We start from the raw sequence: 9,815 nt of genomic DNA, 5'->3' as shown, positions 1-9,815 counted from the left end.
CTCAGCGACTCCGGGGTGATTTCAATGATAGTAAATCCTGGGCCCATGAGTCCCCATGTGTACCATAGTAATTTTAATACTTCTGCAGTTAAGTACTGGTGGGCATAAATTTCAGCACCAACTTTTAGTTGCTTCACTGTGTTGTGTGTTGTTTTTTTTTTTTTTCCCTTGTGGCTGTTCTTGCAAAAGCAGAGTCAATGAGTAGGAAAATAAGAGCAATGCGTACACAAATGGACAGTTAGAAGAGAGATGATACATTCCTTTTCTTTCTCCCTATGCTTAAATATCATAGCTGACAAGCATGATGTACTCCATTCAGTAAGTGACTGTTAGGAAACACTTGAGATTAAAAAAAAAAAAAAATGTTGTATGAAAACAATAACTTTCTTACCCTGGGTTCCCCGGATCACTAGGATCCCTAAAGATGTTACTTGGTATTCTTGGGGGGACAAAAGTGTATTGTAGTCAAATGTGTTCAGTAAGAAATGCTGAGTTAAAATTAAATTTCTTTTTAGGCTTTTTAGTCTTCAAATGCAACATGCAATGTTAATCTCCAGGAAGATGTGTCATTTCTCAAATTTTTTTTTCTTTTAACAAACTTAGTGCCTGTGGAACCAGCGCTCTGTATAACTGTGTGCAGGATATCCTGGTTTAGAGACATGTAATACGTTTAATATACTGGGATTTAAGCAAAGCTTTTGCATCTAAAATCTGAGCATTTAGGGAGATCAATGCCTAGCAGAGGGCATTTTGTAAAACTTTACTAAACGTTTGTGGAAGAAATTAATGAATTTTTGCATGAAGTCTGTCTTGCTAATAAATGAGTGCCTGGCATGCTAACTGGTAGTGTCATCTGCTGATGAATCCAGTGACTTTGTATCAGTCTTAAGGATTAGGGCAAACTGTTGTGTCTCAATTGTCTGGTTCATTTGCATTTGTATGATACGCTTCTATTTTTTCCAGTCTAGGACTTTTTAGAATTTATTTTAGAACTTACTCTCAAAATTAGGTCTTAGCTCTTAGAATACCTTTCTCTTTGATCGTCTTCAATTTTACTACAATATGTCTTTACTAATCTGTGATCCCTTGTCTTCTGAAGTCTTTCTTTTATGTTTTATGTGATGTTTCCATTATCATTTATTCAAATCTTTCTCCCTTTTGATTGTTTTTTTTCCTCAGTGTTCTATTATCAGTTGACAGTTTTACTTCTATCCTCCATATCATTTAAGTTTATTTTAAAAATTTATTTCTCCTTATTCCTTTCTAGTGCCTTCAAATTCAACCTGGTTTTTCAGGACAATAATTCATGCTTTGACTATATCCATCCTGATTAGAGTTGCCAGATAAAATATAGAACACCCAGTTAAATTTGAATTTCAGATAAACCGTGACTACTTTTTTTGGTATAAATTGTCCATAATGCTATAAGTGGTAAAGTGGGACATACTTAATTAAAAATTTTTTCCTCATTTATCTGAAATTCAAATTTAACTGGGAATCCTCTATTTTTACCTGCTAAATCTGTTTCCTCTATTTCTACCACCTAAATACCAGTTTCTTCTTTTTTGTTTCCATTTCAGTAAACTCATCTCTAGAAATTCCATTTCTTAGTGTCAGTAATATTCTTTTGTCAAGGAATGAATGGATATAAATCATTAAGATGAGCTTTAATGGAAAACCCCACAGAGATTCGTGAGGTGTTGAAAAGGAATGGACAGTATCTTGGCTTAATTGTTCACATTATGCTAATCAGAAATATAGTGGGCTGATTTTCAGTCTTTTCAGGAATGCTACCTGAATTATATAGGAAAACATCAACTGCTATGACAAACAGGTCCCCAAATGTATAATGTCCCCCAAACAATAGAATTTTATTTCTCAGTAACATGGTAATTCTCAGTGGGTAAAAAGTCTGGTATTTTAAGCAGCCAAGTAATTGGTTTTTTTCCATGCCTATGTGTGTTCACAGACACCATGATTATCACCCTCCTGGTCAGTCAGGAAAAGCGCAAAGCATGGAAGAACATGCATAGAAGTTTCTAGTGGGTGAGGCCTGAAAGTGGTACGTATCACATCTGCTCATATTCCATTAGTTAGAATTCAGTCACATAGCCATGTCTAACTGTAAGGGAGTCTATAAAATGTAATCCGGTTCTTCCCAGGAAGAAGAGTAGAAGATTTTAGTGGGTAGGTAGAATTTGCTGTTACACAGGCGTCGCACAAAGCAAAGCACGATTATGCTAAAGATGTATGGAAGAAAGTGCATGGGTAATGTTGGAAAATATTTTATTTTCCTGGGAATCCTAACAATTGAATTTTTTGCTTTATTTATAATTATTTGTTGATGTGATTAAACAGCACAGGTGCCACCAGGAGAAAAATGAAATGTATGGCATTGCATTGACATTTCCCAAGATTCAGGGGATGAACAGATTATGTTCTCCACTCCGATGTTTAACAGATTAATTATTGGGATGGATATCCAAAGTGGTTTGGGAAAAACAAGGTGGCTTTATGTGGATATGGGTAAACCGTTAAACAAAGCAGAGTGAGGAAGGCTGCCAAGGTATGTGAGTACCTTTTTAGCAGATGAATCAGAAACTTCTGTTTGCAGAGCTGTCAACATAGCCCCTCTCCTAAATACTAATTGCTTAACAAACAAGATATTAAGATCTTTAAAATAAGTGTTTCTTTGTCATATATGTGTATTTATAAACATAGAACGGAAATCTCTACATGCAAAATATTTAGAGTTAGATGCTGTTGTAGGTAATTAGTGAAAAAGACTGTATGTTTTCTCATCCACCTGCTGGTAGAAGCAGATGGTAGCTTATTTCTGCCCATGTGACCTACAGATTCTTCAGGTTTACCAAAATACTATGACTATAGTAATAGCATTGTTTTCCTCCCAGGTATGGTTAGGACTATGGTGTCTAGAAATAGTTTGCCTTCTTCCCACACCTCACTAACCTTTTGAGAGCAAATAAAAATAGAGGGGATGGGTCTTAATTTTTTTTTTAAATGATGCTTTCAAAAGCACAATTTTCCCCTAGAAGAATGGCTATAATTCTTGATGGAAAGAATGCTATTATTTTTAATCTTACAATGAAAGAAGATCTTTTGGGGTTTATATCTTGTTTGATTTTAGCAGAAAGAAAAACTGCGGTGCTCCCGGTGTAAGGTATAAGTGCACAGTCTCTGCCAGCACAGTCCTTTCCATCCGCCTCCCAGCGCTGTTGTAAGCCTGGCTAGTTAGCTCTTCATTCTCGTAGAGCAAACCACTGGATACTTGATAATTTTATTTTCATCTCAGAGAAAACCAAATATAGTCACTAGCAAATTTTATTTGAATAACCATACAAAATTCAAATAGAATTAATTTTCAATTATTTTTATTTCCCTTCCCTAGTTCTAAAAATGTACACTAAAAAAGATAAAGTGAAACAGAAAGGACGTTTTATGCAGCATCTGTTTAATCTTAGAACTAAAATGTGTTAATGAAACCAATAAAGTAAAAAGAGTTCACGAAAAGATGCTAGACCATGGTTGTGAAAGCAACACCTGATTGTCCTTTCTCTGGCAAAACCCCTACAGTAGGAGTTACGACCATCGGAAGCTCGCTGCACCTCAGTGAAGTGCCCACTCATTATTAGGGCTGCTGCTGTTTTCTTAAAAGATGATTCCAAATGGTTTTTCTTGCTAGCCTCAGCATCACTTGACGTTAGTTTTAAACTTTACCATGTTTCTTGAATGGGTTCTTCTAAAGAGTTTATTTATATGTGGTGGGCAGGACTTGAAATGTTTTTTCCCTGAGCTCTTTCTGATGTCTAGAAATGTGGTTATTCCAAAATTAGGCTTTTCATATATTTTAAGCAGGTTTCAGTTTTTGGGAATTCATTGATGGTCAAGGCTTTCAGTTCCTTTTCTTTCATTAAATTGAGGCCTGCATCATCAGCTGAAAAGTTGAATAAATCAAGAAATGCTAGTCAGGTGTATTGAAGGCCCAGCGATCAGATCTCACAGGGCCAGCTCTCCCTGTTTAAGACCATGGACAAACCCATTCATCATAACGTGTCCAGGCTTCCACGGGGGATGGAAATACCCAATCTCATTTTTTTCCCATGGGCTCTTTTGTAAGCTCAAACAGAGTAACGTAAAATATTCTGGAAAAAAAAAATGATGTAGGGAAGAAGCAAAGCATTGTCATTATAATAAAGTGGCAGTTCAGTTCAGTGTACGCTAATGGCTTTGCGATTTTGAAAGCCTCTCACTCAAAGTGTGCTCCCGGGACCAGCCACAGGGGCATCACCCGGGAGCTGGCTACAAACTCAGAATTGGAGCCCTACCCCAGACTTACGGAATTGGATCTGCATTTCAGTCAGATTCCCATGGTGATTGATAAGCATGTTAAACTTGAAGAAGCACCGAGAGGCAGCCCTGTGAAGTGTGTGTGATGGTCTCAGTTCTACCGCGAAGGAATCTGAGGCTCAGAGAGGCGAAATTGTACAAGTTGAGAACTTAAGCTCAGGTCTGTTTGAAGCTCACATTCACACATTTCCACCACACTTCCCTGCTTTCAGTGCACTGTAGCCAGTTTTTAAAGACAAGTGCAAAATCGTTGTCTACTTTTTTTTTTTTTCTTTTTTACTATTTTTACTAGCTTTTGACTATTCTGGCAATGTTCTCCAAAAGGACATACACTTACACAAAATTCTGGTGACAGTGAAGCCATGCGTTGCTGAAGGAGACCGAGTTTGGTGGGAAGATCAACAGCAAGGATTTTTGTGGCTTTGCACAGTTCTATTTTTGAGGGCTTGGAGGATCTTATTTATTAGAATGTGTTTGCAGAATCTGTCAGTAAACATCTTTTCTTTGTTAATATTTAACCCACCAACTCTTTCAAGCTTCCATCTTTTCCAGTCTCAGTCCCACATGCTTTTTAATCCACTAATAGCACCAAACTGTCTCCACGGTGCAATAAAAGTCTTCTCTTTTATGACTTCCTTGAATTACTACCCTAACTTATAATTTGCCAGATTTGTTTTTGCCTTCAAATCCCTTACTTCATTGTAGCCACATGAAAAATGTTACACCCTATGCATTTTCCTCCCCAAACTCTAATGCTTATTTTTAATATACTAATAGTTCTTTGCCCAGAGTAATTTAGTCTTGCTGCCATCCAGAATGTTTTATTCACCATTCAAAAGAACTTTTAGAAGTTTTGCTGTAAAATATTGGGAAATATTTGAAGTCGTTCTAATGATTACTGAAATCCAGTAAACCTTAATTACATTACGTAATTCACAAAAATACCCCAAAGAGTTTAGGGAAACTCCCAAAGAAATTAGATTGGCCATTTAAAGACTTCCTAGACCTGCTTTTTAATGCTCAAGTATTTTCAAAGGAGGCGTGGGCTGGGCTTCCAGAAGTCAAGGGAGCTCCTTTTTGAGTGGCGGCCGTAAATACCTTGACCTTATCTGAAACAAGTGAAAGAGATGATTTGAGTTGAAGATAATTTTATTTTCGTTGTATTTGTTTAAGAGCCAGAAAGCGGGGAAGGGTTTAGTTTATAACTTCCTGTCCTAAGGAAGGGGAGATAAACCAGTGAATACAAAAAATGTCTAATTGTCAGTTTTCTTTATTTTATCTTAGCTCCAAAAACTGACCCCAGTTCCATGTGTGTGCACGTGTGGGTGTGTCTATGTGTTTGGAGCAAAAAACTCAGCGGAAGGAAAGAACAGTGCAAAAGTGATAGTGATGGGCATCCCCTCCACTCTCACATTCACCCAAGAGAAATCATCTGTATGATAATTGATGCACTCTCCAGTGGATTAATATCTAGGAGGCCTTGGTCTCTGAATCAGAATCTGCTTGGTACTTGCACATCATCCTTCTCTTGCACTGTCAACAATGCAAACTCCCTAAAGTAGAATAGCCAGTTGCTTTACGAGCTGGTAGTGGGTTCATTTCAAGCTGTTCTAGCTCAGCGTGGAACTTTTGCCCAGGATGCCAGGGGACTATGCCAAGTTGTACATGGCTGCACCAAACACAAATGTTCTCTGGAATTCTAACTCAGAAGTTTCAGGACGTGTAAGGCAGTGAATACATAAGGTGGGTCAATTACTCTTCACATGTAAAGCGGTTGAGTTAGGCTACTGAATTTAACAATGTACAGATTGAATTACTGGGGAAAATAGCCGGAAATACTAATCAGGAAGGAACGTTGTATCTTTTCTCACCCATTTTACTTCTGAAATAGTCAAACGGAGCATGAAACATATTAATCTGAGAAATTCCTTCTGGCTAAGTGACCATTGATAGAATTTCAATAGAAACCTCTTTATTTTATAGTTGGTTTTACTAAGTATTGATCATGCAGCTTCCATAGTTCCTGATATGGAGCAAACTCTCAGGAAATATTAACTATTTTATTTTAAGTAATAGTCACATTAGTACCATCATAGGATTTGTCAGCACAAAATTGATCCTAATTCTTGAGAAGAATATTGCCATAGTCTTTTAACTAATTTACTATTTATTAAGCCTGATAAAATAAAACTCTTGGTTGGAAAATACATTTGCAACAGAAAATATTACACTGCATGGAGATATTATTTTCATATTGTTAACATTTGAGATTTCTCTAACATATTTGAGTGTTGCATTATAATGTTTATTCTTTCAAAAAAAAATAAAAGTGTAAAATGAAACCTAGTTTTTTGTTTGCAGGTGTGAGTTACTAGATTGTATCAGAACTCTGAAGACTGAAGACTGCTGGAAAAATCTATTTGAGGGAGAAATTATGGGCCACCAAGAACTTGAAGGGATAAGATGGTAGGGAAAAGAAAAGGATAGAGAGGTTATCTTCACATTCTGCTCTGCTTTTAGTTTTGAGGCATTTGCTGATTAGTAGGTAATAACAAATAGGCTGAAAAGCTGAACTGAACTTTCACCATTTTCAGTGCGGTGGGGAAAAAAAATCACTGGAGTTGAAGACCCACCAAGGCTTCTAGTTGAGACCCGAAGGGCCATACCTTAGGTGTGAGAGAAAAACTGAAATAGACAAGTCCTTACTTTGAAATGAATTCAAAGCCAAGCTCAACCCCAGATTGAATTAAAGTGATCTTCCTGTTAGAAACAAAATCAGCTCTCTCTGGAAATTGATCACATCCCCAGACTCTTAAGTAATCTGTGTAATTTTTGATACAAAATATCCTGTAGTCCAAAAAAGATTAAAGCATACCAAGAGACAAGATTTAATCACCAGAAACTAACAGAAAAAATAGACAATAAAAACAAACTAGGAATCTAGATACTGGAGTTACTAGACACAAATATTAAAGTAATCATAATTAAAATATTAAAAACTAATATCAAGATAAGTAATTTACCCAATAATTTTTACTATAAAAAGGAAACAAACATAGTCTAGGCCCAAATCATTAAGTAACTAAAATTAGAAGTCCCATAGATGTTAATAGTAGATCAGATAAGCTGAAGGAAAGAATAATGCAGTGCAGGAGAAGATAGGTCGGTAAGAAACACACAGACTAAAGCACAGGGAGAAAAGTGTGCACATTTCCAGGAAAGAATAGAAGACACACACATTGTGTGTGTGTATACATCATTATATATATATATACACACACACACACATTATATATATAATTATAATTATGTAATTATATATCTATATATGTATATCTATTAATTATATACTTACATATGATTATAATTTAAATATAATTATATACTTAATTATATTATAATTCCATTTTATACATGTGTGTCTATATATATACATACACACACACCACTTCTTCTTTATTCATTCATCCATCAAAGGATACTTGGGCTCTTTCCATAGTTTGGCTACTGTAAACGATGCTGCAATAAACATTGGGGTGCATATATCCTTTTGAGTTAGTGTTTCTGTATTCTTTGGGTAAATACCCATTAGTGCAATTAGTAAATCATCTGGTAATTCTATTTTTAATTTTTAAATAAGATTTATTTATTTTTAGAGAGAAAAAGAGCATGTACACAAGTGGGAGGGGTAGAGGGAGAGGGAGAGAATCTCAAGCAGACTCCCCACTGAGCATGGAGCCCAATGTGGGGCTGGGTCTCATGACCCTGAGATCACGACCCAAGCTGAAGCCAAGGCATTCAACTGACTGAGCCACCCAGGCGTGCCTCTATTTTTAATTTTTTGAGGAACCTCCATCCTGTTTTCCACAGTGGCTGCCCCAGTTTGTATTCTCACCAACAGTGCATGAGTGTTCCTTTTTCTCCACATCCTCACCAACACTTGTTTCTTGTGTTTTTGATTTTTAGCCATTCTGACAGGTGTGAGGGTTATCACCTCATGATAACTTATTGTGGTTTTGATTTGCATTTCCCTGATGATGAGTGATGTTAAGTATTTTTTCATGTGTCTGTTGGCCATCTGTATGTCTTTGGAGAAATGTCTGCTCATGTCTTCTTCTCATTTTTAATTGGATTATTTGTGGGTTTTTTGGTGTTGAGTTGCATAAGTTCTTCATATATTTTGGGTACTATACACTTTTCACATGTATCATTTGCAAGTATCTTCTCCCATTCAGTAAGTTATCCTTTGGTTTTGTGTTTTTTGTTTTTTTTTAGGACACAAAGTTTGCTTTAAATATTTTTTGGGGGGAAAGGACACCACACTTCTACTCAATTAAGAGAAACATTTTTACAGTCTTGAGGTCTTTTATTTTCTTTACATTTATCATGCCATGAATTCATAGGGACTGGGTTCCAGCAGTTCGGGCTCCTTTCCATTGGTTCTCACAAAGTGCGCTTCTCTGGGTGGGGCAGGCTGGCGCTTCAGTTGAACCCAAGTACCTTTCTTTTTGGCTTCCTTCTTTTTCTGATCATTTTCCTTCACATGCTTCAGGAAGCTATCTCCTCCCTTGAGTGTTTAATATGCTCAGTGCGTACATTAATTCTCTTGGCAAGAATCTTGCCCTTAACTTGTTTGTTTACAACAATGCCAACAGCATGCTGAGTAACATTGTAGACTCTTCCAGTTTTACCATGGTAACATTTGTGGGGCATTCCTTTTGGAACAGAGCCCATTCCCTTGATGTCCACAATATCACTTTTCTTATAGATGCGCATGTATGTAGCCAAAGGAACAACTCCATATTTTCTAAAAGGCCTAGAGAACATATAGCGGTACCTCTCCTTTTTCCCTTTGTGTTGGTCATTTTGGTGAATTGCTGGAAGATGGCAGTTCCGGCCGAAAGGTATCCTTTAATTTTGTTGGTTGTTTCCTTTGCTGTGCAGAACCTTTTTATTTCGCTATAGTCCCAATAGTTCATTTTTACTTTTGTTTCCCTTGCCTCAGGAGACATATCTAGAAAAATGTTGTTACTACCAACGTCAGAGTGATTACTGCCTGTGCTCTCTTCGAGGATTTTTATGGTTTCAGATGTGGCCATTAAAAATTTCTTGAGCCCAGGCTATGTGTGAGATGTTTTATTGGATTTGTGGAATCAAAGCTTTAAAAACCACGGTCCTGATGTTGAAGAGCTTCCAGTCTAGCAGTAACAAGGAATACATACAACTAACTGTAATGTAGTGGGATGAACACAGTAGTAGAGGTGTGGATATTCTGCTCTGGACACACCAAGAGCAGATTGGAAGTATCACTAAGTCAACTTTTAGAGACCTCAGTATTGAGATGTTTCACTAGCTCTTTTCCCACCTCAAAACAGTATTTTAAAAACCTTCAACATACTCTTCATTCCTCTTACACTATACCCACCTCCCTCATTGCAACTACACTG

General features: G+C 36.7%; 1 pseudogene; it reads right to left on the bottom strand.

Moving 5' to 3' along the window:
- Positions 1–8,752: 8,752 nt before the first annotated feature.
- LOC116639835 lies at positions 8,753–9,233 on the bottom strand (annotated as a pseudogene).
- Positions 9,234–9,815: the final 582 nt, after the last annotated feature.

This window comes from Phoca vitulina, unplaced genomic scaffold (genome assembly GCF_004348235.1).
Source record: "Phoca vitulina isolate PV1807 unplaced genomic scaffold, GSC_HSeal_1.0 scaffold1, whole genome shotgun sequence".
NCBI lineage: Eukaryota > Metazoa > Chordata > Mammalia > Carnivora > Phocidae > Phoca > Phoca vitulina.
The sequence above is the reverse complement of the archived record's forward strand: the minus strand, read 5'-3'. Positions and strand labels throughout refer to the sequence as shown.